Here is a 25,288-nt window from a genome sequence, read left to right on the forward strand (position 1 = left end):
CTCAACTTAACCCGCGTACCCAACTCACGATGTACTTCCCTCCAGAAATGCGAGGTAAACTGCGTACCTCGATCAAAAATGATAGATACGGGCACACCATGAAGACGAACAATCTCCCACATAGATCTCAGCCAACCTCTCGGAAGAATAAGAGACTGCCACAAGAATGAAATGCGCTAACTTGGTCAGCCTATTAACAATAACCCATACTGCATCGAACTTCCTTTGAGTCTGTGGGAGTCCAACAACGAAGTCTATAGTGATCCCCTCCTACTTCCATTCAGGAATCTCAATCTTTCGAAACAAACCATCAGGTCTCTGATGTTCATACTTTACCTACTGACAATTCAAAAACCAAGCTACATAGGCAACAATGTCTTTCTTCATCCTCTTCCACCAATAATGCTGCCGCAAATCCTGATACATCTTAGCGGCGCCCGGATGAATAGAATATCGGGAACTATGGGCCTTCTCTAGAATCAACTCACGAAGCCCATCCACATTAGGCATACAAATACGACCCTACATCCACAAAACTCCATCATCTCCAACTGTAACCTGCTTGGCACCTCCATGCTGCACTGTGTCTCTAAGGACAAGCAAATGAGGGTCATCATACTGCCAATCTTAGATACGCTCAAATAATGAAGAACGAGCAACTGTGCAAGCTAGAATACGACTGGGCTCAGAAACATCCAACCTCACGAACTGATTAGCTAAAGCCTGAATATCCAGAGCAAGGGGCCTCTCACCGACCAGAATATACGCGATACTGCCCATACTGACTGACATCCTACTCAAAACATTGGCCACTACATTGGCCTTCCTAGGATGATACAAGATGGTGATATCATAGTCTTTCAACAGCTCCAACCACCTCCCCTACCTCAAATTTAGCTGCTTCTGCTTGAAAAAGTATTGAAAACTCTTGTGATCCATGAGCACCTCACATGACACACCATATAAATAATGCCTCCAAATCTTCAGTGCGTGAATAATGGCTGCTAACTCCAAATCATGCGCTGGATAATTTGTCTCGTGGATCCTCAACTATCGCGAAGCATATGCAATAACCTTGTCATTCTGCATCAACACCGCACCAAGTCCAATATGCGATGCATCACAATACACTATATACGGTCCTAAACTTGTGGGCAAAACCAACATTGGTGCTGCAGTCAAAGCTGTCTTGAGCTTCCAAAAGCTCGCCTCACACTCATCCGACCACCTGAACTGGGTACCCTTCTGGGTCAACCTGGTCATCGGGGTTGCAATAGATGAAAACCCCTCCACAAGTAGATGGTAATAGCTCGCCAAACCCAAGAAACTCTAGATCTCTTTAGCTGATGTGGGTCTAGGCCAGTCCTTGACTGCCGCAATCTTCTTAGGATCCACCTGAATACCCTCTACTGATACAACATGAACCAAGAATGCAACCGAACTCAACCAAAACTCACACTTCAAAAACTTAGCTTACAACTAGCTATCCCTCAGAGTCTAAAGAACTACTCGGAGATGCTGCTCGTGCTCCTCCCAGCTGCGGGAATAAATCAAAATATTATCAATGAAGACAATCACGAAGTAATCCAAATAAGGCTTGAACACTCGGTTCATCAAATCTATGAAAGCTACTAGAGAATTTTTCAACCCGAATGACATCACTAAGAACTCATAATTCCCATACCGAGTGCGAAAATCTGTCTTAGGAGTATCAGACGCCCTAATCCTCAACTGATGGTAGCCAGATCTCAGATCAATCTTCGAAAATACCTTGGCACCCTGATGCTGATCAAAAAAATCATCAATCCTTGTAAATGGATACTCGTCGACCCATCTTTCTTCTTAACAAACAACACCGGTGACACTCGTTATAATAAAGCCTTTGTCCAACAAGTCCTACAACTGTTCTTTCAATTCTTTCAACTCCGACGGGGCCATACGATATGGCGAAATAGAAATGGGCTGAGTGCCCAGAGCCAAATCAATGCAAAAGTCAATATCCCTATCGGGTGGCATCCCTGGCAAGTCTGAAGGAAATACCTCTGGAAACTCACGAAAAACGGGCACAGAATCCATATAAGGGACCTCAACACTAGAATCTTGAACATACGCCAAATAAGCCAAACATCCCTTATCAACCATACGCCGAGCCTTCATATATGAGATAATCTTACTAGTAGAATAACCAGGAGTCCTCTCCATTCCAAACGAGGCAACCCCGGTAATGCTAAGGTCACGGTCTTGGCATGACAATCCAATATAGCATGATATGGGGATAACCAATCCATCCCTAGAATGACATCAAAATCCACCATGTCAAGAAGCATGAGATCTACATGGGTCTCAAGACCCCCAATAATGACCATGCAAGCACGATAAACACGATCTACCATAATAGAATCACCCACCGGTGTAGATACATATATAGGTGCACTCAAAGAATCACAAGGCATAACCAAATAAGGGGCAAAATAAGATGGTACATAAGAATATATGGACCTAGATCAAATAGAACTGATGCATCTTTGCTGCACACTGAAACCGTACCTGTGATAACTGCATCAGAGGCCTCAGCCTCATGTCTGCCTAGCATAGCATAACATCGGGGCTTGGTCCCACCACTATAAACTGCATCCCTAGGATGGCCTCGACCTCTAACACCTCTACCCCTACCTCTAGCTAGCTGAGCAGGTAGTGGAACACCCGGTTCTAGAATCATAGCACGAGAACCCTAGTGCTGAGAACTGCTCGAGGCTCGAGGGCAAAACCTAGTAATGTGCCTCGTATCACCACAAGTATAGCAAGACTTGGGCTGCTAAGACTACTGATCCTAAAACTGACCCAAACGGCCTAGATAACCACCCTGAAAACTCTAGAGCGGAGATGCACTGATAAGGGCTAGTGGTGCACTGTAGGGCAATTGATTAGAATACTGCATATGAGAACCACGACCACTTGAAGCACCCTGAGAAACCCGAAGTGCTAACTAAAAGGGCCTAGGAGGATGGCCTCTACCAAAAGAATCCCTGCCTCCAAACGAGGCACCACTAAGTCTGCCAGAATCATGAGGCCTCTTATCAGACCTCTGACCGCTCCCCTAAGCTAAAACCATCTCGACCCGCCTGGCCACATTGGCTGCATCCTTAGCCATTTGCAGTCTAATAGGCTGAGCGAGTCCCTAAATAAACCTCCTCACCCTCTTTCTCTCGGTGGGGAGTATCAGAAGAGCATGACAAGCCAAATCAATAAGCCTCATCTCGTACTGGTTGACAGTCATAGAACCCTGATGGAGACACTCGAACCACTTGCGGTACTCCTCTCTCTGAGTGACAGGAAGAAACTTCTTGAGAAATAGCTATGAGAACTTGTCCCAAGTGAGAGCTAGTGATCCAACTGCTCTGGACAAACAATAATCTCTCCACCATTTCTTGGCGGAACCTGACAGACGGAAGCAGCAAAGTCGACCCCATTGGTCTCCACTATACCCATGTTTTGAAGAATCTCATGACAACTGTCTTAGTAATCCTGGGGATCCTCTGAAGATATACCACCATAAGTAGTAGTGAACAGCTTGGTAAACCTGTCTAACCTCCATAAAGCATCCGTAGACATAGTTGTTCCATCACCAATCTAAGATATTACACCCGGATGAACTGCTCCAACTGGTTGAGCTGTTAAGAGTCTAAAACTGGGGAGCCATCTGCTCCGGAGTGTGGGTAGCGGGAGTCTGTGCTCCTCCTCCATCCTGAGAGATGCCTGGTGCTACAGCAAGTAAGCCTGCTTGAGTGACACTTTCCATAAGGCCCACTAGACGGACCAGAGCATACTGGGGTAGCAATGAACCCCTCTAGGCCCACTGAAACTATTTAGGCCGGAACCTCATCATCAAACTCAACCTAAGGCTCTTGCGCTGGTGCTGCTACTATAGGCTAACCTCTACTCCTGCCTCGGCCCCTAGTACGGCCTCGGCTTCGTCCTTTGCCCCTCGTGGGAGCTACTACTAGAGGCTCGGGTTGCTTGTCAACAGATGAAGAAGCACGTGTTCTCTCCATCTGTGAAAGAATAGAGTAGAAGTTTAATTAGTATTGAGAAACCAAATCGCACGACAGAGAAGAATAGAAGTGAAACTGTTCCTAACTATATAACCTCTAGGGGATAAGCACAGACGTCTCCGTACCGATCCCTCAGACTCTACCAAGCTTGTCCGTGAATTGTGAGACCTAAGCAACCTAGAGCTCTGATACCAACTTGTCACGACCCGGATTTCCCACCCTCGGGTGTCGTGATAGCGCCTACTAGTGAAAGCTAGGAAAGCCAACTATTCCGAGTTATTTACCCTTTTTATTTTTAACGTCTTATCAATTTCAAGTCAACATATAAACAACGGAAAATAATAATGCGGAAGGAAGAAATTTAACAATTTAAACTAATACCAATGTGGATCCATAAACATAACCACCTAGAACTGGTGTCACAATCTCACGGACTATCTAAGAATACTACAAATAGGGTCCGAACAAAGTAAATACATATTTGTCTCTAAAATGGTAAAGAATAGTAGAAAACCAAATAGGAAGGGGATGCCAAGCCCTACGAATGCTTACAGGGATACCTCGGAATCTCCTGATGGACTGAAGGCGGCAACCAAAGGTCCGTATGCTCCAGTATTGGGATCTGCACAAAAGAGCGCGGAGTGTAGTATCAGAACAACCGACCCCATGTGCTGGTAAGTGTCGAGCCTAACCTCGGTGAAGTAGTGACGAGGGTAGGACACAACCATTAACATAACCTGCAGTTAAACAGTACCTAATAGAATAACAATAATAGAAGCAATTCAAAAGTAGCAAGGGATGGGTAACATGCTATGGGGGAAAAATACCAGCGTAAAGAATCACAGTAAGAGTGGAATAGGACAATTATTGTAATTGAACCAAAAACTACAAGAAATCATAACGAGCAGGCAATAAGTGCACGGCATCACCCTTCGTGCTTTTACTCTCAATCCTCACCAATGCAATCAAGTAATGAAAATGTGCATGACATCACCCTTTGGGCTTTATCTCTCTTCCTCACCATGTAAATATTAGAAATGTGCATGGCATTACCCTTCGTGCTTTATCTCTCTTTCCTTACCAAAACAATAGCAACAATATCCCGGCAAGGGAATCAACAACAAGAATAAACACATCCCGACAAGGGAATCAACAGTAAGAAAAAAATACATCCCGACAAGGGAATCAGCTATAACCAAACTTGTACCAACAATTAACTTCACAAACAAAACCTCAACTAGATCCATTTCTCAACAATAAACAAATAACACAAGATAATCATATTTCTTGCTCAACACGGAGAATAAACAATTTAGGTATTTGTTGTACTTATTAAGAAACACAACAATCACAATTTAAGACTCACATGCATGCTTGACACTAACGTATAGATACTCGTCACCACACCAATACATCGTACACTACACTAGCACATAACAAATAAAGCACAATACCTATTCCCTCAAGCTAAGGTTAGATCAAACACTTAGCTCGAATTTCCACGGCCAACTCAAGCCTCAAACACCGCTTTCATACCCAATGCTTAATTATAGGTTTTCTATCATTTTTTCCAAAAAATCAAAAATCGACCCCGGGCCTGCTTTGTCAAAACTCTAGGTTCAGACCAAAACCCGATCACCCATTCACCCATAAGCCCGAATATGCAATTAGTTTTGAAATCCGACCCCAAAACGAGGTCTAAATTCCAATTATTCAAAAAGCCCTAACTCTACCCAAATTCCCAATTTCTATCATAAAAACCCTAGATTTCTGGATGAAGATCGATGAAATGCAATGGGAAATCGAAAGAAAAAGGTTTAGAATCATATACCAATACTTTGGGGAAGAACTTGTTCCTTGAAAATCGCCTCAATGCTCTCTAGTTTTGAAAATATGAAAATGTGGGCTAAATCCCGACATTGCTACTGTTTTAAGTGCGGGGAGACAGTGTTCATCGCGTTCGCGAGAGCACAGTCGTGTTCGCGAAGAGCTGCCAGTAGTGGACTTACGTGATCGCGGGAGAAGCTCCACATTCGCAAAGGCTTAGTCCAGCCTTGCCTTCGCGTTCATGATAGAGGGGTCGTATTCGCGTAGTTCTCCCTAGATTCCCTGACCAACCCATCCTAATGCTATGCGTTCACGATTGACCAGTCGCGTTCACATAGAGAAATATCACGACCGCAATTTGCCCTCCGTGAACTGTCGTGACGACACCTAGTCTCTATGAGTAGGTAAGCCTAACAAATGCGAAAAATAAACTAAACTTGCGGAATAAACAATTAAAAGCTGAAAACAACTGAAGGAAACAATATTTAAATGCCGCTCGGCATTTACACATAACTTCTCAAAATTTGATACACTATCCCAAAACCCGGAAACTCACGAATCCACAAGCTGAGAACAAACACTACATAGCTCTAACTCCGGAATATCTAATAAGAATAGGAAAGTACAGAAGGGCTAAATACTAAAAGTAGGAATAGAAAGGGACTTCTCGGTCTGCGGACGCCGTAGATGTACCTCGAAGTCTCTAGAGAAATCACCTCCTCAAGGATTATAGGCCTGAGTAATGGTACCTGGATCTGCACATGAAAAACATGCGCAGAAGGGGGATGAGTACACCACAGCAGTACTCAGAAAATGCCAAGCCTAACCTCAGTTGGGTAGTGACGAGGAAGGTCAGGGCCCTACTGAGGTTAAATAAAATATAAAGATGACAGGATAAGATAAGCAGTGCAATTGAGAATCTACAATAAGAATCTATACAGGATAATAAGAGTACAATAATGGAAACAAAGATGAAGGCAAACTACAAGGAAGTACCACTCATAACAAGGATGATAACCGAGGATCTCTTGGTATCCCGAGGATCTCTTGGTATCCTCAATATATGCTAGGGACCTCTTGGTATCCTCAATATATGCTAGGGATCACTCGGTATCCCGAGGATCTCTTGGTATCCTTAATATATGCTAGGGATCTCTCGGTATCCCGAGGATCTCTTGGTATCCTCAATATATTCTAGGGATCTCTCGGTATCCCGAGGATCTCTTGGTATCCTCAATATATGCACTAGGGATCTCTTGGTATCCCGCACCTCAGTCCAGATCATAAATACTTACAGGGGATCTCCCGGGATGCCGTCCCGTAGTCCTAAATTAAAAACACGCAGAAGCAACACAAGAATACTCAATTAAATGCTAATTTCGTACCAAGTAAACTGTTAATTCTAGCCTAATATGCTTCACGAAATGCAATTAAATCAGTTTAAGCAAATAGGCAATTAAGTCAACTAAACATGCTTTTCAAAACTACAACAGGCTAAATTCGCAAGTAGGATAAAACAGGAAAAAGGAACTCAATTGAAATACTTGAAGAAAAACCAGATTTTCAGCAATTAGCTCAAGTACGCGCTCGTCACCTCATGTACAAGGCATTACGATTATCAAATATATCATATCCTAAGGGGAAGGTCCCCACACAAGGTTAGACAAGCCACTTACCTCGAACCGGCTCAAAAATCAATCCAAAATTATGCTCTTGCCACAAGTACTCGACTCTGAATGCCCCAAATCTATTCAATTCAATTTTATAATATAAATAACACTTCAAGTAACTGATTCTACAATTAAATTCTAAGCAAATACGTGAAATTAGGTAAAAATGACCAAAATGCCTCTCAGGCCCACATCTCGAAATCGTGCGAAATTTACATTTTCAGAAACCTCGTTCTCTTACGAGTCTATATATAACAAGAACACAGAAATCGGAGTCCAAATGACCCCTCAAATCCTCATTTATAGGTCTCTTAAACTCAAGCTCTAATTACCCCTTTTTCCCAAAATATTCACCTCTAATTAGGTCCTTAATCACATAAAAACGAGTTATGAAGTCAAAAATGTTACCTCCAAGTAATTCCCCTTGAATCCCTCTTCAACCCTTTTCAAAAAGCTTCAAAATCGCCTAACAATGGAGGAAACTATGCTAAAATTCGCGAAATAATCTTTTTAAAACATTCTGCCCAGGCATATAATTCCTTCTTCGCGAACGCGGTCAAGGCCCCGCATTCGCGAATCACAAAAATGAGGTTGACCAAAAGTCCTCTTATGTGAACACAACAAGGCCCTCGCGAACGTGATGATTTACCCAGACAAGCCTTCGCGAACGCGTTCCTCTCATCGCGAACACGATGCGTAAATTCTACTGGGCCATTTTCCTCCTACACGAACGCGAAGACCAATCGTGAACGCGGTTCACAAGTATCCAGCCCTTCACGAACGCGGAGCCTTCCTCGTGAACGCGAAGGCTAAAATTTAACTAATCACCACTGACTCTGCGCGAACGCGAGGGTCCACTCGCGAACGCGAAGAGTAAATATTTGCAACAGCTGAACCTGCAATTCTGCAACTCTTTAACAACTAAAAATGATCCGTTTAGCATCCGAAACACACCCGAGGCCCCTGGGACCTCAACCAAAGCCACCAACATATCCTAAAACCTTATTCAAACTTGTACAAATCTTCAAAACACCTCAAACGACATCAAATCAACCAAAACACATCGGATTCAAGTCTAAGCTTTCAAAAATCTTCCAAATTATGTTTTGGATCAAAAACCCAACCAAACCACCTTCGAATGACCTGCAATTTTGCACAAACATCCCAAATGACATAACAGAACTACTGCAACTCTCGTAATTCCATTCGGACCCTCAAATCAAAATCTCACTATCGAACCGGAAACTTCCAAAATTCAACTTTCAGCATTCAAGCCTAAATTAGCTACGGACCTCCAAAACACAATCCGAAGACACTTCTAACCCCGAAATCACCCAACGAAATAGAACCATCGGATTTTTATTCCGAGGTCATCTTTATACTATTCCGACTACGATCAACTTTCTAACACTTAAGCTCTCATTTAGGAATTAAGTGTCCCAAAACTCTTCGAAACTTAAAACCGAACATCCCAGCAAATCACAATAGCAGAAATAAACTTGGGGGAAGCAGTTAATAGGGGATCAGGGCGTTAATTCTTAAGATGACCGGTCGGGTCGTCACAAGAAAACCCCAGCACTCTGCGTTCGAGACCTGGGTCTCGCGTTCGCATAGAACAATTTCCATCCCTAGCCTAGTTCCCCTTCGGGATCGCGAGAGTTACTATGCAATCGCGATGCACAAAATGTCTGTGCACCAGAAGTAGCAAACTTACATTTTTTTCCTAAGTGTAAAAACATCTTGTGCCCTATCCAAAACTCACCCGAGCCCTCGGGGCTCCAAACCAAACATGAACACAACCCTAAAATATCATACGGACTTACTCATGCGATCAAATCGAGAAAATAATGCCTCAAACTACGAGTTTAGCATTAAAATCAAAGAAAAATCTCCATAACTCTTAAGTTCAAATTTTAACAACCGAGGGTCCGATTCACGTCATATCAAGTCTGTTTCTTACCAAATTTTACAGGAACAATTTAAATACCATATAAGACCTATACCGGGATCCGGAACCAAAATACGATCCCGGTATCATCAAATTTAAACACATTTAAATTTACAAAAACTCTTAAAATTTCAGTTAAATAATTTTCTTCAAAAATTCATTTCTCGGGCTTGGGACCTCGGAATTAAATTTCGGGCATAAGCCCAAGTCCCATATTTTCTTTGACGATGTATACTCGTCCGCCTTGGAGGGCTTCACCGGATTGGGTGATTTAGAAGTGCCAAGGAAAAGTCGAACCTCAGAGGTTGGTCAACCGGTTCTAGGCCTCGAGTATGGATCCTAGCCGAAAGAGGTCAACCATCATAACCGTCTTGGAGGACGCTTGGGTTCTTTCTGCCCCCGTCCGGGTAGCTAGCTATCTCTGGTGCCTGGTAACCGATGAAGGCCAGGATAAAATGAACGAGGTGGACGCCTCATGCCTATTCAATGAAGCACAACAGGTGCTGAACCGGGTAAGGTGTTGTTGGTTCACCAAGTACACACAAGTGTATGTGGCCGTCAAGTAGTAAAGTTACTCAAAATTCGGATGTCAAACCCACCGAGACTTAGATTGATCGTTAACTAATAAACGAAAATCAATTAATTGTTCAAGATAATCAAGAGTGATGTTTTTATATTAATCTACTATTGCATAAATTAAACAAGTAACAAGTAATCTATCTAGAATGCAAACATGTATGCTGAGGTTGCAATTCAGAGAAGATGAAGATTCAGGGATTGTGGTTGGTTTATCAATCCTATTAAGTTCAATAATCACACTCGTTAATCCAAATTATCTATGGTTGCTAATTAACCGGATCGTTTATATGAATAGCATGTTCCCACATTACTACTTGCCTGTCCATAATACATCAATCCTATATTAATGTGGCATTGAGTCTATCATGAACGAATATAATACGGTATTCAATTGAGCAAGACTATTAGGTATATTCCTATCCTAACCGTTCCCCGAGCCAGGGGTTCAGACACAAACTCTCTTTAATTCTACTCTAATCTAAACATGGCTTTACCAAGCATAACATAGATAGTAGGGTGAATTGGTAGCTACAACAATTCACAAGTTAAAACTAGAATTAAAGAAACAACCGCAAGATGATAATCCAAATTAACAGATATATAATTAATAAACTATTTACCATGAAAATGGTAATAACAATTAGATTTAATTTCATGGTTCTAAAAATACGTGATCTATTTTTATGCTAGTTGTTTATATGCTAAGTGAAGGATTAGAAAATAATATAGTAGCTTGTAGATAGTGGAATAATCAAACCGAATGGCTGAAAATTGGGGCCTCGAGCTCGCGTATTCGGGGTCTCAAGGTCAAGTTGGGTTCCCGGCTAAGGGTCGTCAATGGAGGATTAATAGTTTTGATAAATTTGATGGCGGCTCTTTATGGCCAATAATGAGCGATAACTGAAGAACAACAAATAGAACACGATGAAAGCAAGAAATAAATATAAATAAAGGGGGGTTAAGAGAGAGTGTGTTAGAAGGCAAAGAGAATGTTCTTGTATATTCAATGTTGTAAGAATGATGTCCTTCCCTCAGAAAACAATAAAGGACCCCTTTATATAGGAGGAGGGAACCCATCATAGTATGTACGTATTTATTACAAAGTAAAGTAGCTGGCACAACTACCTAGCAGTTTGGGGCAGACTGGTACTATTCTTGTAAGTGATGTCAGTTCGGACCACATGCCTAGGGACCTTTCCGTTTACCCTTGATAACTGTCGACTCGTGCTGCATCGAGATCGAGTGTGGAGAACCCTCGATGCCAAAACTTCGAGCTGCGCCCCCAGGTCTTCGAGGCCTTTTTGAAGCTAAGGGTAAGACATAGTGATCGTGAAATTATGCCTCCTGATATCACCCGTATACAGATAGTCCTCACATTTCTTAGAGTAAAATGATAAGAAATAATCTTGAATTCCTATCCCTTCGATACTTCCATCATGATGGTAGTCACACCTGCCAAATGGTTGGTACGACAAAATGAGATGCCAAAAGGTCGCGCACACACAACCCTTAAAAGCCTTCGAATTGATTACAGCGGTTGGCTGTCCTTTGCTCCAACGTGTGTGTTAGGCCTCTATAGATACTTGTTCTCTCGCTCTTTATTGTTCACTGCACCACCAAGCCCTCAAAAAAGTTCTTTCTACCTTTCCCTTTTGTTTTTTTTGAAACGCAATTTTCTTTTCTCCTCTGAAATCTTTTTAGAATGGCAAAAATGTCTACCTCTGTCCCTCAGGAAAGTGTAGCCTCCTCTTCATCGCTTTCATATAAAGGCAAAGCAGCAGTTCCCCCTCGCGTTGGGGAATGTATTCCAGGGTCCTCAAAACCCGACAAAGGGAATCATCGAATGAGCCTTTAGAATCCAAAAAGACCAAAGTGGAAGAACCTAAGATTGACTCAGCAGACTTAACTCCAGAAGTAGTAGGGAGTCCCCGAGTTGAAGGCGAGGGGAAAAATGATTTCTCGATAGCATCCAAGGGAGGGAAAATCTGAGCGACCCTTATACCGCAGAAACGGTGGCTCCCAAGTCGGAGCTTGGTGTTGTAATTGTCCAACCTCGAGCAGAAGAGGCCATTGAGGAGGTATTGGATACTATCCCTAAACCGACTGATGACCAAAATATTCCTCGAGCTGAGACACGTTTGGTAGGCGGATTGGAGGAAACCAAGTCTTAAGCCCTGCAGGGACAAGAGACAGCCCCGATTGATCCCATTGGTGCTATTGACATGAGTGATTTTCCTTTGGGAACGACCTTACCTCCTAAGGAAATGCAAGATCCCCAAAATGAAGAACCATCCAACGTGGGGGTGCCCCTCGGAGGTGAGATGCGTTAGAGAGGCCTTTAACCGCACCTAAGAAAAATTTCGAGCTCGATAACTCACTCATTTTCAGTGAGATGAATAGGCTTTGTGAGCAGGTAGTTTTTGTAAATTCTGCATGTCATCCCGATCTTCGTCTCTCTAACTTGTCTCTTTCATGGCTCCAGGCCAAGGCGTTTTATAATTATACCTTCGCCCGATTTCAAGTTGAGATGACCCATCATGAGCGTGAGAAGACTTATATTGTTGAATAAGTTACCTAGTTTCCATTTCCTTTTGTTTGAATGTTTGCCAGATCTCAGCGTATTGACAGCTTTGATCTGATTTGTGTAATTTGAGAAGAAAGATGTCGTACTACGGGAGAAGCTCCGAGTCAGAGACTCCAAAATTCTCGAAATCAAACGGCACGTGAGAGAGGTAACTTCCGAGAGGGATACCCTCCAGGAAGAGATGGCCTTAGTCGGGCACCAACATCATGATGCGAGGGCAGATAGCGACAAGTATAGAGGTCTCCATACTGAGTTAGTTACTGCGCTATCTGGGATCAAAACTGAAGCTGAGTCACTTATATCCTTGCACAAAGAGGATGCCGTTGTAATAAATTCTCAAGCCGGGAGAGATACCGAGGGGGCCGAACTGAAATTGACTCGAGCTGTGGAGCATGCTCGGTTAGAATCTCAGAGGTGGACTCTTGAGGATATACACACGGGGGCATTGATCTGTCTGTCGAGCTCGAGAGGGTGAAGACCCTAGAGAAGAAGGTTGCTACCCTATTTGCTTCTGGAGGTATGTCGAGCAGTAGCTTAGGAGATGATGAGAATGAAGGCAAAATCCCAGAGGGAAAGAGGCCGTTGAAGGTCCTGGGGCCATGGCCGGAACCATTGGGACACAACCTCCGATGGAGCTGTCGAAGGTGCAGACACGATGATAGATTAGGGTTCGGTTTGACTTCTTCCTTGTAAGGGATTTTAAAGGCCTTGTAATCGCTCTTTTGTGAGCAATATATATAAGGTTTTTTGTTTTTTATCGCTTTTTTTCCTTGGCCTTTCAGGAATAATGTGCGATGTTTTTTGATACTCGGTCCGAGATCTTAGACCTTGGGATTTTGCTATTGCTAAGCAATTTGTAACGGTCGAAGGTCGAACATTCGGGGCCCAGTCCCCGTGTCTGGACCTCGGCACGGGTTTACCGATCCTTAGGTCTAGAAACCGGTCCTGGCTCTTACGTGTTGGGTCGGTGCGACCTTTGATTTTAGGCTGGTGACAATGACTCTTACGTGTTTACCCTTTGGCTTTTTAGTTAATTGGTTTGGGCTTAGTCTCCGAGTCAAATTTCGACTCGCTCATTATCCCTCAAGTTTTTATGCTGGCTCTTAGGCTCTTACGCATAGGGTAGGTACGACCTCTTAACATGGGCTGGCGATATTGGCTCTTACGCATATGTCGGTATGAACTCTTAATATGGGCTGGCGATGGTGGCTCTTACACGTAGGGTCAGTACGACCTCATAATATGGGTTGGCGATAGTGGCTCTTACGCATAGGGTCGGTACGACCTCCTTAGGCTTTGTTTTCCCTCGTCAAAGATTTTGAAATTTTGTGTTCGCCCGACTCTTCGACGGCTTGCTAAAAGCCTCGATTTGAATCGTTACGTAGTGATGAACGAGCACCTCAAGAGGTTTTGCTCGGTGGTTGAATGTTTTAAAGCCTATAGTTTGGAGCTAACACGGTCGAAGCTCTTTTGCCTATGTCGAGGGTAGCCTGTTTAACCGGTTTGTATATGGTAAAATCGGAGAGTCCAATTTTCCATCGTTATGACTCCTCGTATGCACATCTCGAAGGCTCGAGACTACGATTAAGTTTCATCCCTCGAGGGCCATCGACGCTCGACCTCGAGGTAGTACAGACCGACGGTTACAGAGAGAAAGTGGGGAGTTCCCAAGGCACATAAATAGGGCTGACAAAGTCTAGTGGACTACTCCAAAAACGAATCAAGGCATTAACTAGCTGTACCGTCTCTATATCTTTGTAATTAATGCATTTGTACTATGTTAGGCTTCCCTCTCATATATAAAGGGGATCTTTGTCATTTTGTAGACATCTGTTGCTCAATACTAAATACACAAGAACATATTCTCTTGCTCTCATTACCCTCATTTATTGCTTACATTTATTGCGTTCTATCCATTGTTCTTCATTTACTGCTTATCATTGATCACAAGGAGCTATCATTTTAGCTCTCATAATTGTTAGTCCCCTCTCGATTGCCCTAAGCCGGCCTCCAAACCCGACCTCGAGGCCTCGTATACGGCAGCTCGAGGCTCCAACCTCCAGCCGTTTGGTTTGACTATTACATCGTTTTAAGCTATAATCTTGCCTTCTAATCTTTTTACTTAGGATCCATTGCCTAGCAATTAGCATAAAAATAGATCACGTATTTTTACAACCACAAAATTAAATTTAACTTTAATTACCATTTTCACGATATACAGTTTGCCGCCTACCGTGGGGATAAAAATAATAGTGATTATTTTCTTTCTGGTTTTACTACATAACGCAAGTTATCTTTCACACTTTTTCTTGCCCAAAATCTTTGATTTCAGGTCAAAAGGTCTGACTCAGTAAACAACAATGTTGAGAACCATGGAGAGAATGGTGTGGATGTTCTAGGTGTTGGTGTACTACCAAGAAACCCTGAGAACGCGCCAGAACCAATTATCGTGGACGCGGTCTCACGCGACACCCAATACGTCGATATAAGCTCCCACACTAACAGGCGCATCCATCAAGGAGACCAACAAGAAGCTTAGAAAACCCCAACTAGGGAAGACCGGGAGGTTAGCCTTCACGTTATTTTTGAAATGTTACAGGCACAACAACTGGCAATTGTTCAGTTGCAATGTTACCAGAAGACTCCTAGCACGGTAGCACCGGGGACGGCTCCCCCAGCCGAGCAGGTACCAGAAATATCAAGCAACAATGGATCGCCAGCCGACCCCGCTATCGTAAAGATGCTTGAGGACCTCACAAAGAGGATCGAGTCGGGCAAGAAGAAGATAGAAGCAAATGATAAGAAGGTATAGACCTACAATTCCAGGGTCGATCAAATTCCGGGTGCACCCCCGATTCTAAAAGGGGTAGACTCGAAGCAGTTCGTGCAAAAGCATTTCCCGCATGAAGCGGCCCCAAAACCTATTCTAAAGAAGTTCAGAATGCCTGAGCTTCTGAAGTACGACGGAACCTCGGATCCCAATGAGCATGTCACTGCCTACACTTGCGTAGTGAAGGGCAACGACCTAAAGGACGACGAGATCGAGTCTATCTTGCTAAAGAATTTTGGGGACACACTCTCGAAAGGGTCCATGATGTGGTATCACAACCTAGCTCCTAACTCTATAAACACATTTGCCATGCTAGCAGATTCTTTCATAAAGGCACATGCCGGTGCCATCAAAGTAACAACAAGGAAATCCGACGTCTTCAAGATCAAGCAGAGGGAGAATGAGATTTTGCTAGAGTTTGTATCTCGCTTTCAAATGGAACGAATGGAACTACCACCAGTCTCCGACGACTGGGCAGTGCAGGCCTTCACTCAAGGTCTGAATGAGCGAAGCTCGGTGGCTTCGAAGCAGTTGAAACAGAATCTGGTTGAATACCCCTCCATGACCTGGTCGGACGTTCACAACCGATATCAATCAAAAATCAGGGTCGAGGACGACCAATTAGGAGCCCACTCAGGCTCAGTATACCCAAGCAGGCTTCTGGCAAAAGAGTCGAAGCCGAATAAAGAGAGATACCAACCATACACCGAAGATAGAAGAAATGCCCCTAGGTGTAACATACCTAGAATGATCGAAGAATGGATCGTGGCCGCAACCATCGGGGACCTGTCAGCAGAGCAAGGTTCGATAGGCACGCAGGGCTGACGGAGGTGCCTCGCTTCTCAGAATACAACTTCAATGTCGATGTTTCAGACATCGTATTCGCAATCAGCAAAATCAGAGATGCCAGATGGCCTATACAATCAGATCCTTCGCAAAGAAATCATAACTTGGTGTGTGAATTTCACAACATGCACGCCCAGAGGACCGAGGATAGCCACCATCTCCGGGAAGTAGCTTGACTACTCAGCAAAGGTTACCTCCGAGAATTCCTCGATGACCGGGCCAAAAATCAGTTCCGGGAAAGAGAGACGACCAAGAAGAACGAAACAAGAGCCACAACATGTCATCCACATGATCTTGGGAGGCATCGATGCCCCACATGAACCCATGATCAGGAGAACAAAAATATCCATCACAAGATAAAAGTGAACTCGGGGTTACATACCCGAGGATGCTCTCACATTCAGCGATGAGGACATCGAGACCTTGTCTCAGCCTCACAACGACGCACTGGTAATCTCTTTCCTTGTAAATACATTTCAAATTAAACGTGTACTTGTGGATCCAGGTAGCTCGGCCAACATTATCAGATCGAGGGTGGTAGCGCAGCTCGGACTACTTGACCAAATCGTGCCCGCCTCTCGAGTCCTCAACGGATTCAACATAGCGAGCAAAACAACAAAAAGGGAAATCACCCTCCTAGTCAACATGGCCGACACAACCCAAAATGCCAAATTACATGTCATCAAAGGAGACATGAGATACAATGCCTTGCTCGGAAGGCCATAGATACACTGCATGAGAGCAGTACCGTCAACCCTTCATCAAATGATAAAGTTCCCAACAAAGGGCGGAATAAAAACCGTGTACAGGGAACAACATGCAGCAAGGGAGATGTTCGTAGTACACGACGTGGAGCCGACACCAGTACCTCCACCTTCAATAACGAGCTACACTCTCGGCCACCCCAACTAAACAAAACAAAGGACCGTACTGAGTCCTCGTAATAAGCGATTTAATCACATCCAGATCCGAAGTGCCGTCAGTACTAAGGTATGGCCATCCCCCTTTTTTCAGTTACATTTTAAACTGACCTAAATGCAGGTACCCGATCAAAATGGCCGAAGCGCTTCCAAACTCGAAGGCCTTAGGTTTCAAAGCATGCGTTGCACTATTTTCCTTCGACTAGGTTTTTATCCCAAGCAGCAAGGTTTTTAAAGAGGCAACATCTATATGCTACCTAAGGAAGACCCAACAAGTATTCAAGGCTTCTTTTGCAATCAACCTCAAATATTGGGGGCATCTCCCCGGAATGTCACCTACTCGGAGAAGCCAAGATGTGATAAGTGGGGTCTTAATAGGAAAATAATGTACCGGGCCAAACGGTCGAATGAACTGTGTCTGAATAGAACAACCGATCCCATAACAACAAAAACGTGTATACTTGTACCGAGTAATCAAAGAAACTCTGTAGTTTTACAAAAACGACTCCTTTGTCAAAAACATCCCGAACACTCGGGGACTGGAATCAACAACTCAAAACAATGTGACCCCCGGGTTGGATCTCCTAACTCGTAATCCCTCAATGAGGCAACATCAACATCATAAAATAGCTCTAGAGCCAAAAACATCCCAAACACTCGGGGACTGGCGTCGAAAACTCAAGGCCACATGACCTCCGGGTTGGAAACTCCAAAATTGCAAGCCCTCAATGAGGCAATACCAAGTTTACAAGTAATGGCTCCAGAGCCGAGAAACCCTCGATGACTCGGGGACTACCGCCAATCGCCACCCCCATCGATTTTTAAAAAACATGAGGCCATAAGACCATATGCGAGCAGCCTCGGTCTCGTAAGACCTATATAAGGCAACAACAATATTTGTAAGACCTCAAGCAAGGCATGAACCACACTTGTACCAAGTGACAATATCTATAAGACCTCAAGCAAGGTATGAACCACACTTATACCAAGTGATAACATCTGTAAGACCTCAAGCAAGGCATGAACCATACTTGTACCAAGTATCCAAAACTGTAAGACCTCAAAGGCATGTAAAAGTTGTAAGACCATACTAAAGGAATAAACCCGATCTCAAAGTTAAGGCTATATATCGAACTTGTAAGACCTCTAAAAAGGCATACCCTCGATATAGACGCTGAAACTACTTCACTTGGGACTGAAAGGCTCCGGCCAAATACAAATGACTACGGTCATAAAGTTGTACAAACCAAACTAATGCGATTTGGGGATGCCCGACCGTCGCTATAAAATCACAAGCCTTCAATTACTTTGAATATACTTCGAAAAGAACCGGTTAAACAGGCTACCCTCAACATAGGCAAAAGAGCTTCAACCATGTCAGCTTTAACTATAAGGCTTCGAGATACTCAGCCACCGAGCCAAACCTCCTGAGGTGCTCGATCATCGCCATATAACGACTCACAATCGAGGTTCCTATCAAACCGTCAAAGGTTCAGGAAAACACAACTTCAAAAGGTCCTTAACAAGGGAAAAATAAAGCCTATAAGAGGTTGTACCAACCCAATGCATAAGAGTCACTGTCGCCAGCACATATAAAAGGTCGTACCGACCCAATGCGCAACAGCCAATGTCTCCAGCCCATACAAAAGGTCGTACTGACCCAACGGGAAGAGCCTAAGGGCCAACTTTAAATTCAAAAACTTGAGGGTCAAATGAGCTCGAGTAAACCCGATTAAAAGACTGAACCCAAAACAGTTAACAAAATATGCCTAAGAGCAAAAGCATAAGAGCTCAAAATGTCGGCTTACACTAAAAGGTCGTACCAACCAAGTGCGAGCATGCGAGCCAGCCCAATGAGCCCCAGGGCCATAACATGAATATGAGAATTCCTCTTTTACTCGAAGACTAGTTCATCTGGCTAAAATCAAAACAAAGAGGAATGCATGAAAAAGAAAAATTGCAAGGTTTCCTTTTGTATATATATGCGAAAAAATATAAGCTCCATTTACAAGTGTCCTTTGAAAGCACTATACGCAGAAGAGAAAGGCATAATCTACATCCCCCTCGGGACTAGGGCCCGTTGGCCTCTTTCTCGCTATCTTCGGCATCAAACAAAAGGAACTCAACATCATATTTTTCTACCTTCGCCTGCTTTATCTCTTCCGAGAGATCGAAGCCCATGACATGAATTTCCTCGAGGGGTTCCCTCCGGGATTTACACCTCACGTACTCTTTATTCCTGCTCTCCTGGTCGAGAGCCCTCCTTAGCTCAGCACGAGCATCGGCAACATCTTTCAAATAGACAGCAACCCTTTTATCAGCCTTAGTTAGGATTGTTACGGCTTCACCCCGAGCATCAGCGACTTCGATCTTTATCTTCAGGAGCTCGGATTCGAGTCGTGGAATCATGTCCGTTCGGACCAAGCTGTTCTCATGAATGTCGTTCCCCATTTTCTCGCGAAAGCGGGTTTTGACATGTGACAACACTTTTAAATGCGTATTAAAAGAAAAGAGTCGCCACCTAACGATTTTTAAGGTGCGTTAGGGCACCTATTTGCCAATAACTCTATTTTAACTAGTCAATGTCACCAAATATCGGGTAAGGGCTCAAATTACCTCAAAGAGAAGATGTTAGACACTCTTCGAGATCCACAATTGTGGTTCCCGATCGAATTTTAGACTCTGTGGGATTATTGAATTAAACTAGGTTGTAGGTTGCTAAGCTGTGAATTAATCCTAGTGGTCAAACATATGCATCAATTAAAAGCAATAAATTAAAACTAGTCTTGACAAAAATGTAAGAATTGTATATTATAAAAGCCTACTTAATTACAGTAATGGGGGACCTAAATTTTTAAGCCTAATGGATCAACTCCCGTGCAAAGTCTGCTAAGACTTTTATAGCCAAGTGCAAGGACTATTCGGGCAATTTGTGTATCATGTCCGCTACCCTCATTACTATCTTTGAGTTATTACCTAAAGCGTACTAGTTGATTCTAAATCGCATCTTAATTCAAAACTACCACCTATCCCTTCCTATAATCCAGGAGGCCTTAGACACTATTCTAAAGGGATGGTTCTAGACTTAATGAAAATCTCAAGTTTCTATTTCCAGTCTTATTAGCAGTCACATAAAAGAAGCACATTGAAACTTAAACAAGTAGCACATAAGACAATAAGGGCTCATGTTGGCCTCCAAATTAACTAAGATTACTTAAGTGGAAAAGCAGTACCATATACTTATAAAATAAATTGGACACTCATTAATCTAATATTCCAAGTCAAATGAAAATTAAAAAATGAAGAATACAGTGGACATGATAAGTTAAAATATAGAGTTAACGCAACTCTAATTAGATGGAGATTAAAATAAAACTTCTGGAGAATGACCGATCCTAAAGAGAATTTGACATATTCATTTTGAAAACATGTAAAAGGATGGAGTTTAACTGTTAATGAAAGAACAAATTCTTAAAGATAAACAACATGAATAGGCAGAACAAAGAGAGGGAGAAACTTATTTCCTCATTTTTTGAGAGACTAATTGATTTCTTCAAAATGAATACTGACACGGAAATATTTTTAATTTGAAAGCCTAACTGATTTTCAAAGTCAATAGATACAAATACACCAGAGACTCGAAGAATTTTTTTATTTTATTTTATTTTCTAGAATGCCCAAAATATATTAAAAGTATAACACACTGCCAAATTATTATCATGCACACAAACAGTCCAAATCTGATCGGGGTAATTATTTCTTATGGGCACGGATAATACTGCTTGGAAAGTTTAACAAAATAAATAAGCACGTTGTTAGAATTCAAAGCAACTAAGAAATCATATGTATTGCAATTAGCACGCAAGTCCAATCTCCAGCAACCTCCTTTGCACTATTAAATCGAGTTTATTACAAAGGCACAAGTTAATATCATTATTTCTTAAGAGCATGCTCTCTTGGCATTCAAATCAAGATGCGAAAGAAAATGAAACTAACGTGGCCACATCCAGAAGAATGCTTAACAGCATTCGAACATACAACAAAGGAACTAATCTACACACAAGTACACATATAGGAAAGTAAATGCAATGGAAGAGGCGCTCACCTTTTGAAGAGTAGAATTAATCTTATAACAGGCTTTCTAGGCCATGTAAATTTAGACAGATCAGGCAGAAGCTAGTTATCCTATAATTCTATTGTTGTGTCTTCAAATACACGAAGTTATAAGATATACGTACGGTCAAAAAATCATAATATAACAGGGATTTAAGGGAGCATACCTGGCCTTCAAACTTAGCACGCTTTCAATGAGTGTCGCACGACAGTCAGCGTGGCTAAGAACACAAGCACAAACGAGAATACACACATGAAAGTGAAGAGTTACAGTAAGGGAGAGAACCAATTAAACTACATGCTTCCTAGCAGAATGCGTTGTGCATTTAAGCATTACGAACTTAAATAAATTAAAACGATTAATCTGCTTCTAACTACCACATAGAAATTTAATGCATCGTTAAAGAAACTACCAGTTGAAGAGCGGAATAACAATATAATAAGAAGATTAGAAATCCAATAACTTTAACAGCAACAAATAAGCCAAATACTCTCCAAAGTATGTAGTAATAGGTGAGAATATTTGAACAGTAATAATGAGAAACCAATACTCGAACTCGATACGTCCAGATTGTATCGAATATATATAAAGATTATACTTTGGTATCGAATAAATATAAAGAGTAAAGCTCTGCCTCGATTTGTACCCGGAAGAACAGAGGAGTAGTGAGAGTAAAAGAATAGCTATAGTAGTAGTGAAAACCCCCGTCCTCCCATAAGCTCAAGATGCAAGGTATTTATAGTGCATCAAGGTGTATGATTTCATTTGAAGTTCCCACAGAGAAATCAATGGAGATTGATTTAAATTTTGCTAAAAGAAGGGGATGAATCTAGTTCAATCCATGGGAAGGTGCATGAGAGTAACAAAAAATGGTAAAAACAAATTAGAGCAAGATTTGGGAAAATCTTGTATAAGAATCTGCCATGGCAATTAAAAATAAGGAGTAAAAATCTTACAAAAAGGGAGAATTGAACTAAAGAGAAAAATAGGAAAAGAAAATAAATAATAGTAAGATTTAAGGAAAGAAAATATTGTGTAAAGGATTAAAGTAAAAAAATGGGGGAGAGAGACGTTGGCGAGATTTGAAGGAGACGAATTTGACGGAAGATTTCGTTGGGAAATTTTAGCAAAAGGTTCTGGCAAAGAAGTTGAGATTAATTTGCTGAAATTTAGTCTACTAGAGTGGGGTAGGCTAAGGGAATTTTGGAGTAGATGTAATGTTGATAATTGACCTTACTATAAAATTAAAATGTCATAGTAATAAAGTAATTAGGAATGATAATTAATAAATAAAAAAATAAGATACAAGAAAGTTGAAAAACAAATACTATTTTATATAAATATTTGAACAAGCTAAAAAATAATTCGTAAATGTTTTTTTTTTAAATTTGCTAATATGTAGTAAAAAAAGCTTATAAAATTTTAATAATAATAATAATAATAATAATAATAATAATAATAATAATAAAGAAGTTGTAGTGCTTGTAATAATACACAAAAATATTATAAATAGTGTTATGACTCTTAAATAAAATAGTAGCTCATTAGAATAATATGTAGTAAGGATGGACAAAATTGGGTGTCAACACCACCCGATCGTGATATTGTACTTCGAGGGCGGAAGCCTTGGCCAGAGCGTCTTTCTTAGCTGATATTTGGGTGTCCACCCGAGCCTTTAGCCTATCACGCTCGAACTTGGCTTGATCAACTTCGTTCCTAAGGCACTATAGATCCTCCCTCTTTTTCTGCAGCTCAAATAAACGAAACATTAGCCTCGAAGGATAGGAGGAGAAACGCGCGCTCCCTTTAAGCAGAAGTTACCTGTTCCTCGAGGTAGCTTTCATAGTTCAGACCGTGACTCGCCTCATACTGCAAGCGTGCCAACTCATCTTCCCTTTCATCGCAAAGAAGCCTAAGGGATTTCTCCCCGTCTACGGCTTTTCGCAATCTGGCCTCATGGCGAAGCAACTCAGATTTGAGCTTATTAAAAGCCTGTGGAAGAGAAACATGGTAAGAAAGTGAAAATTGTGAAGATATAAAACCAGTACGAACGGCCTGAACCAACCTCCGAGTAAAGACACTGAGCTTCCTCAAGAGTTGAGCGTACATCTACCCCGGTAGAACCGCCCTGGTTTGGGACATGGTCGCCTGATATACGCACCCCTTGGCGTCGAACATCCCTCGAAGTGCCTTCGAAAGGAGAAGAAGCCAGCGATATAGAACCCTCGCTCATCGAAGCACATTCGACAGTAAAGGAAGATGGAAGTGGAGGAGGGACCGTTTCTCTAAAGCCAAAGACCTTGGGTGCTGCGGGTTCGGCTGATGCGCCCTCTCTAAGCCTCCGGACCGGATTCGTCTTGCTACGATCATTGTCGTCCTAAAAAGGCCTCTTTTGTTTATTGTTATTATTATCATCCCTCAGTCCTGAAGCCGACGATCTTTCCCCCTCTCTTAAAGGGCACGACCTCGCTTTAAAGGACTCCCCAATGCCTATGATGACAGAGTTAGTACGCAGAAAGAAAAAGAGCCCTTCCGAGAGAAGGGGGGATCAAATCACATAGCATGTACGGTGGTGTTTTGCTCCCAACTATCCTTAGATAAAGCTCTCCACTTACGCTCATTGTAGGTCGAGTGGGTTGCCAACTTCCGAACCTAATCCGGCAGATCAGGAACCTCGCCCGACATCCACGAAATCGCTGCAGAAAAGGAAAGGAAGGCGCATTTATGGAGCCCGCCTTCACCATAATTAAAAAATTACAAAGGCATGAAAATATCAGTTACGTGTAAATTTCCATTCCTCAGGAAATGGTAGAAACTCCGCAGGGATAATATCGACAATCCGTACTCGGATGAATCGGCTCATCCACCCCCAATCTCCATCTTCTTCATATTCAACAACGAAAGGCGCGGTGGATCGGTATCGTAGGGTTAGCATATATCGATGGTGAAAAGGCCGATACATCCTGACGAGATGGCTAAGAGTGAATTCGAGCCCTGCTTTCTCCGCAAAGAACCTCATCATCAATACTATCTGCCAAAATGAAGGATGAATCTGCACCAAGGTAACCTGGTACTTTTGACAGAAGTCGAGCATAACCCTATCAAGGGGGTCCAACGTAAAGGGGTACATATACACGTTCAAAAACCCCTCGGCATGGTCCATGATGCTCTCTTCCGGGGAAGGTACCCGCAAAACTACCTCTTCATCCCATCCACAATCCTTCCTCGCGACTCAAGAAGATCCCCCCTTGAAACAAAATGCCCAGAGACAGAACTCCCTTCTCCTTGCTGAGCGGACCTCGACGTAGCGACCATGACTGTGGTAAATCTAGAGAATTGGAGTGGGAATTTGATCAAGAGCGTCAAAACTAAAATGGTGGAGGACCTAACGCAGGTAAGGAGAACTCTACAAAAGAGGATAACTACTCAGAATGGCGGATTCTTCAAAAGGGCGAAGACAACCCTATATATGGAAAAAATGGTGACTACCCGCCTGCCTTAAAGGCCGATTAAAAATACAGTCTAGAGCTTTTATCGCCCTAGGAAGATATGTCGGCGGGATCGCCTCGGTCATTTCATAACCTTGTCATACACTTAACGCCGCCATACGACGTTTCGGGGTCAGAGACCCCCGCATGAACCAATCCTTGAGATGGTACCCGATCTCGAGGACCTCCATCAAAAAGAAGATAGGCTCCAGGAAGCCATTGGCACCATTCCATTCCTCGAGATGGTACCCGATCTCGAGGACCTCTATGAAAAAGAAGATAGGCTCCAGGAAGCCATTGGCATCATTGCAAGTCCCGAGATGGTACCCAATCTCGAGGACCTCCATCAAAAAGAAAATAGGCTCCAGAAAGCCATTGGCATCATTGCAAATCCTGAGATGGTACCCGATCTCGAGGACCTCCACCAAGA

General features: G+C 42.6%; 1 long non-coding RNA gene across 1 annotated transcript in view; it reads right to left on the reverse strand.

Moving 5' to 3' along the window:
- Positions 1 to 4,391: 4,391 nt before the first annotated feature.
- Positions 4,392 to 25,288, reverse strand: part of LOC142172908 (uncharacterized) — a 30,078-nt gene continuing 9,181 nt past the window's right edge. The window contains exon 2 of the long non-coding RNA XR_012702064.1: positions 4,392 to 4,674. This is a non-coding gene — a long non-coding RNA (uncharacterized LOC142172908). The remainder of the gene's footprint in view (positions 4,675 to 25,288) is intronic.

This window comes from Nicotiana tabacum, chromosome 18 (genome assembly GCF_000715075.1).
Source record: "Nicotiana tabacum cultivar K326 chromosome 18, ASM71507v2, whole genome shotgun sequence".
Classification (NCBI taxonomy): domain Eukaryota; kingdom Viridiplantae; phylum Streptophyta; class Magnoliopsida; order Solanales; family Solanaceae; genus Nicotiana; species Nicotiana tabacum.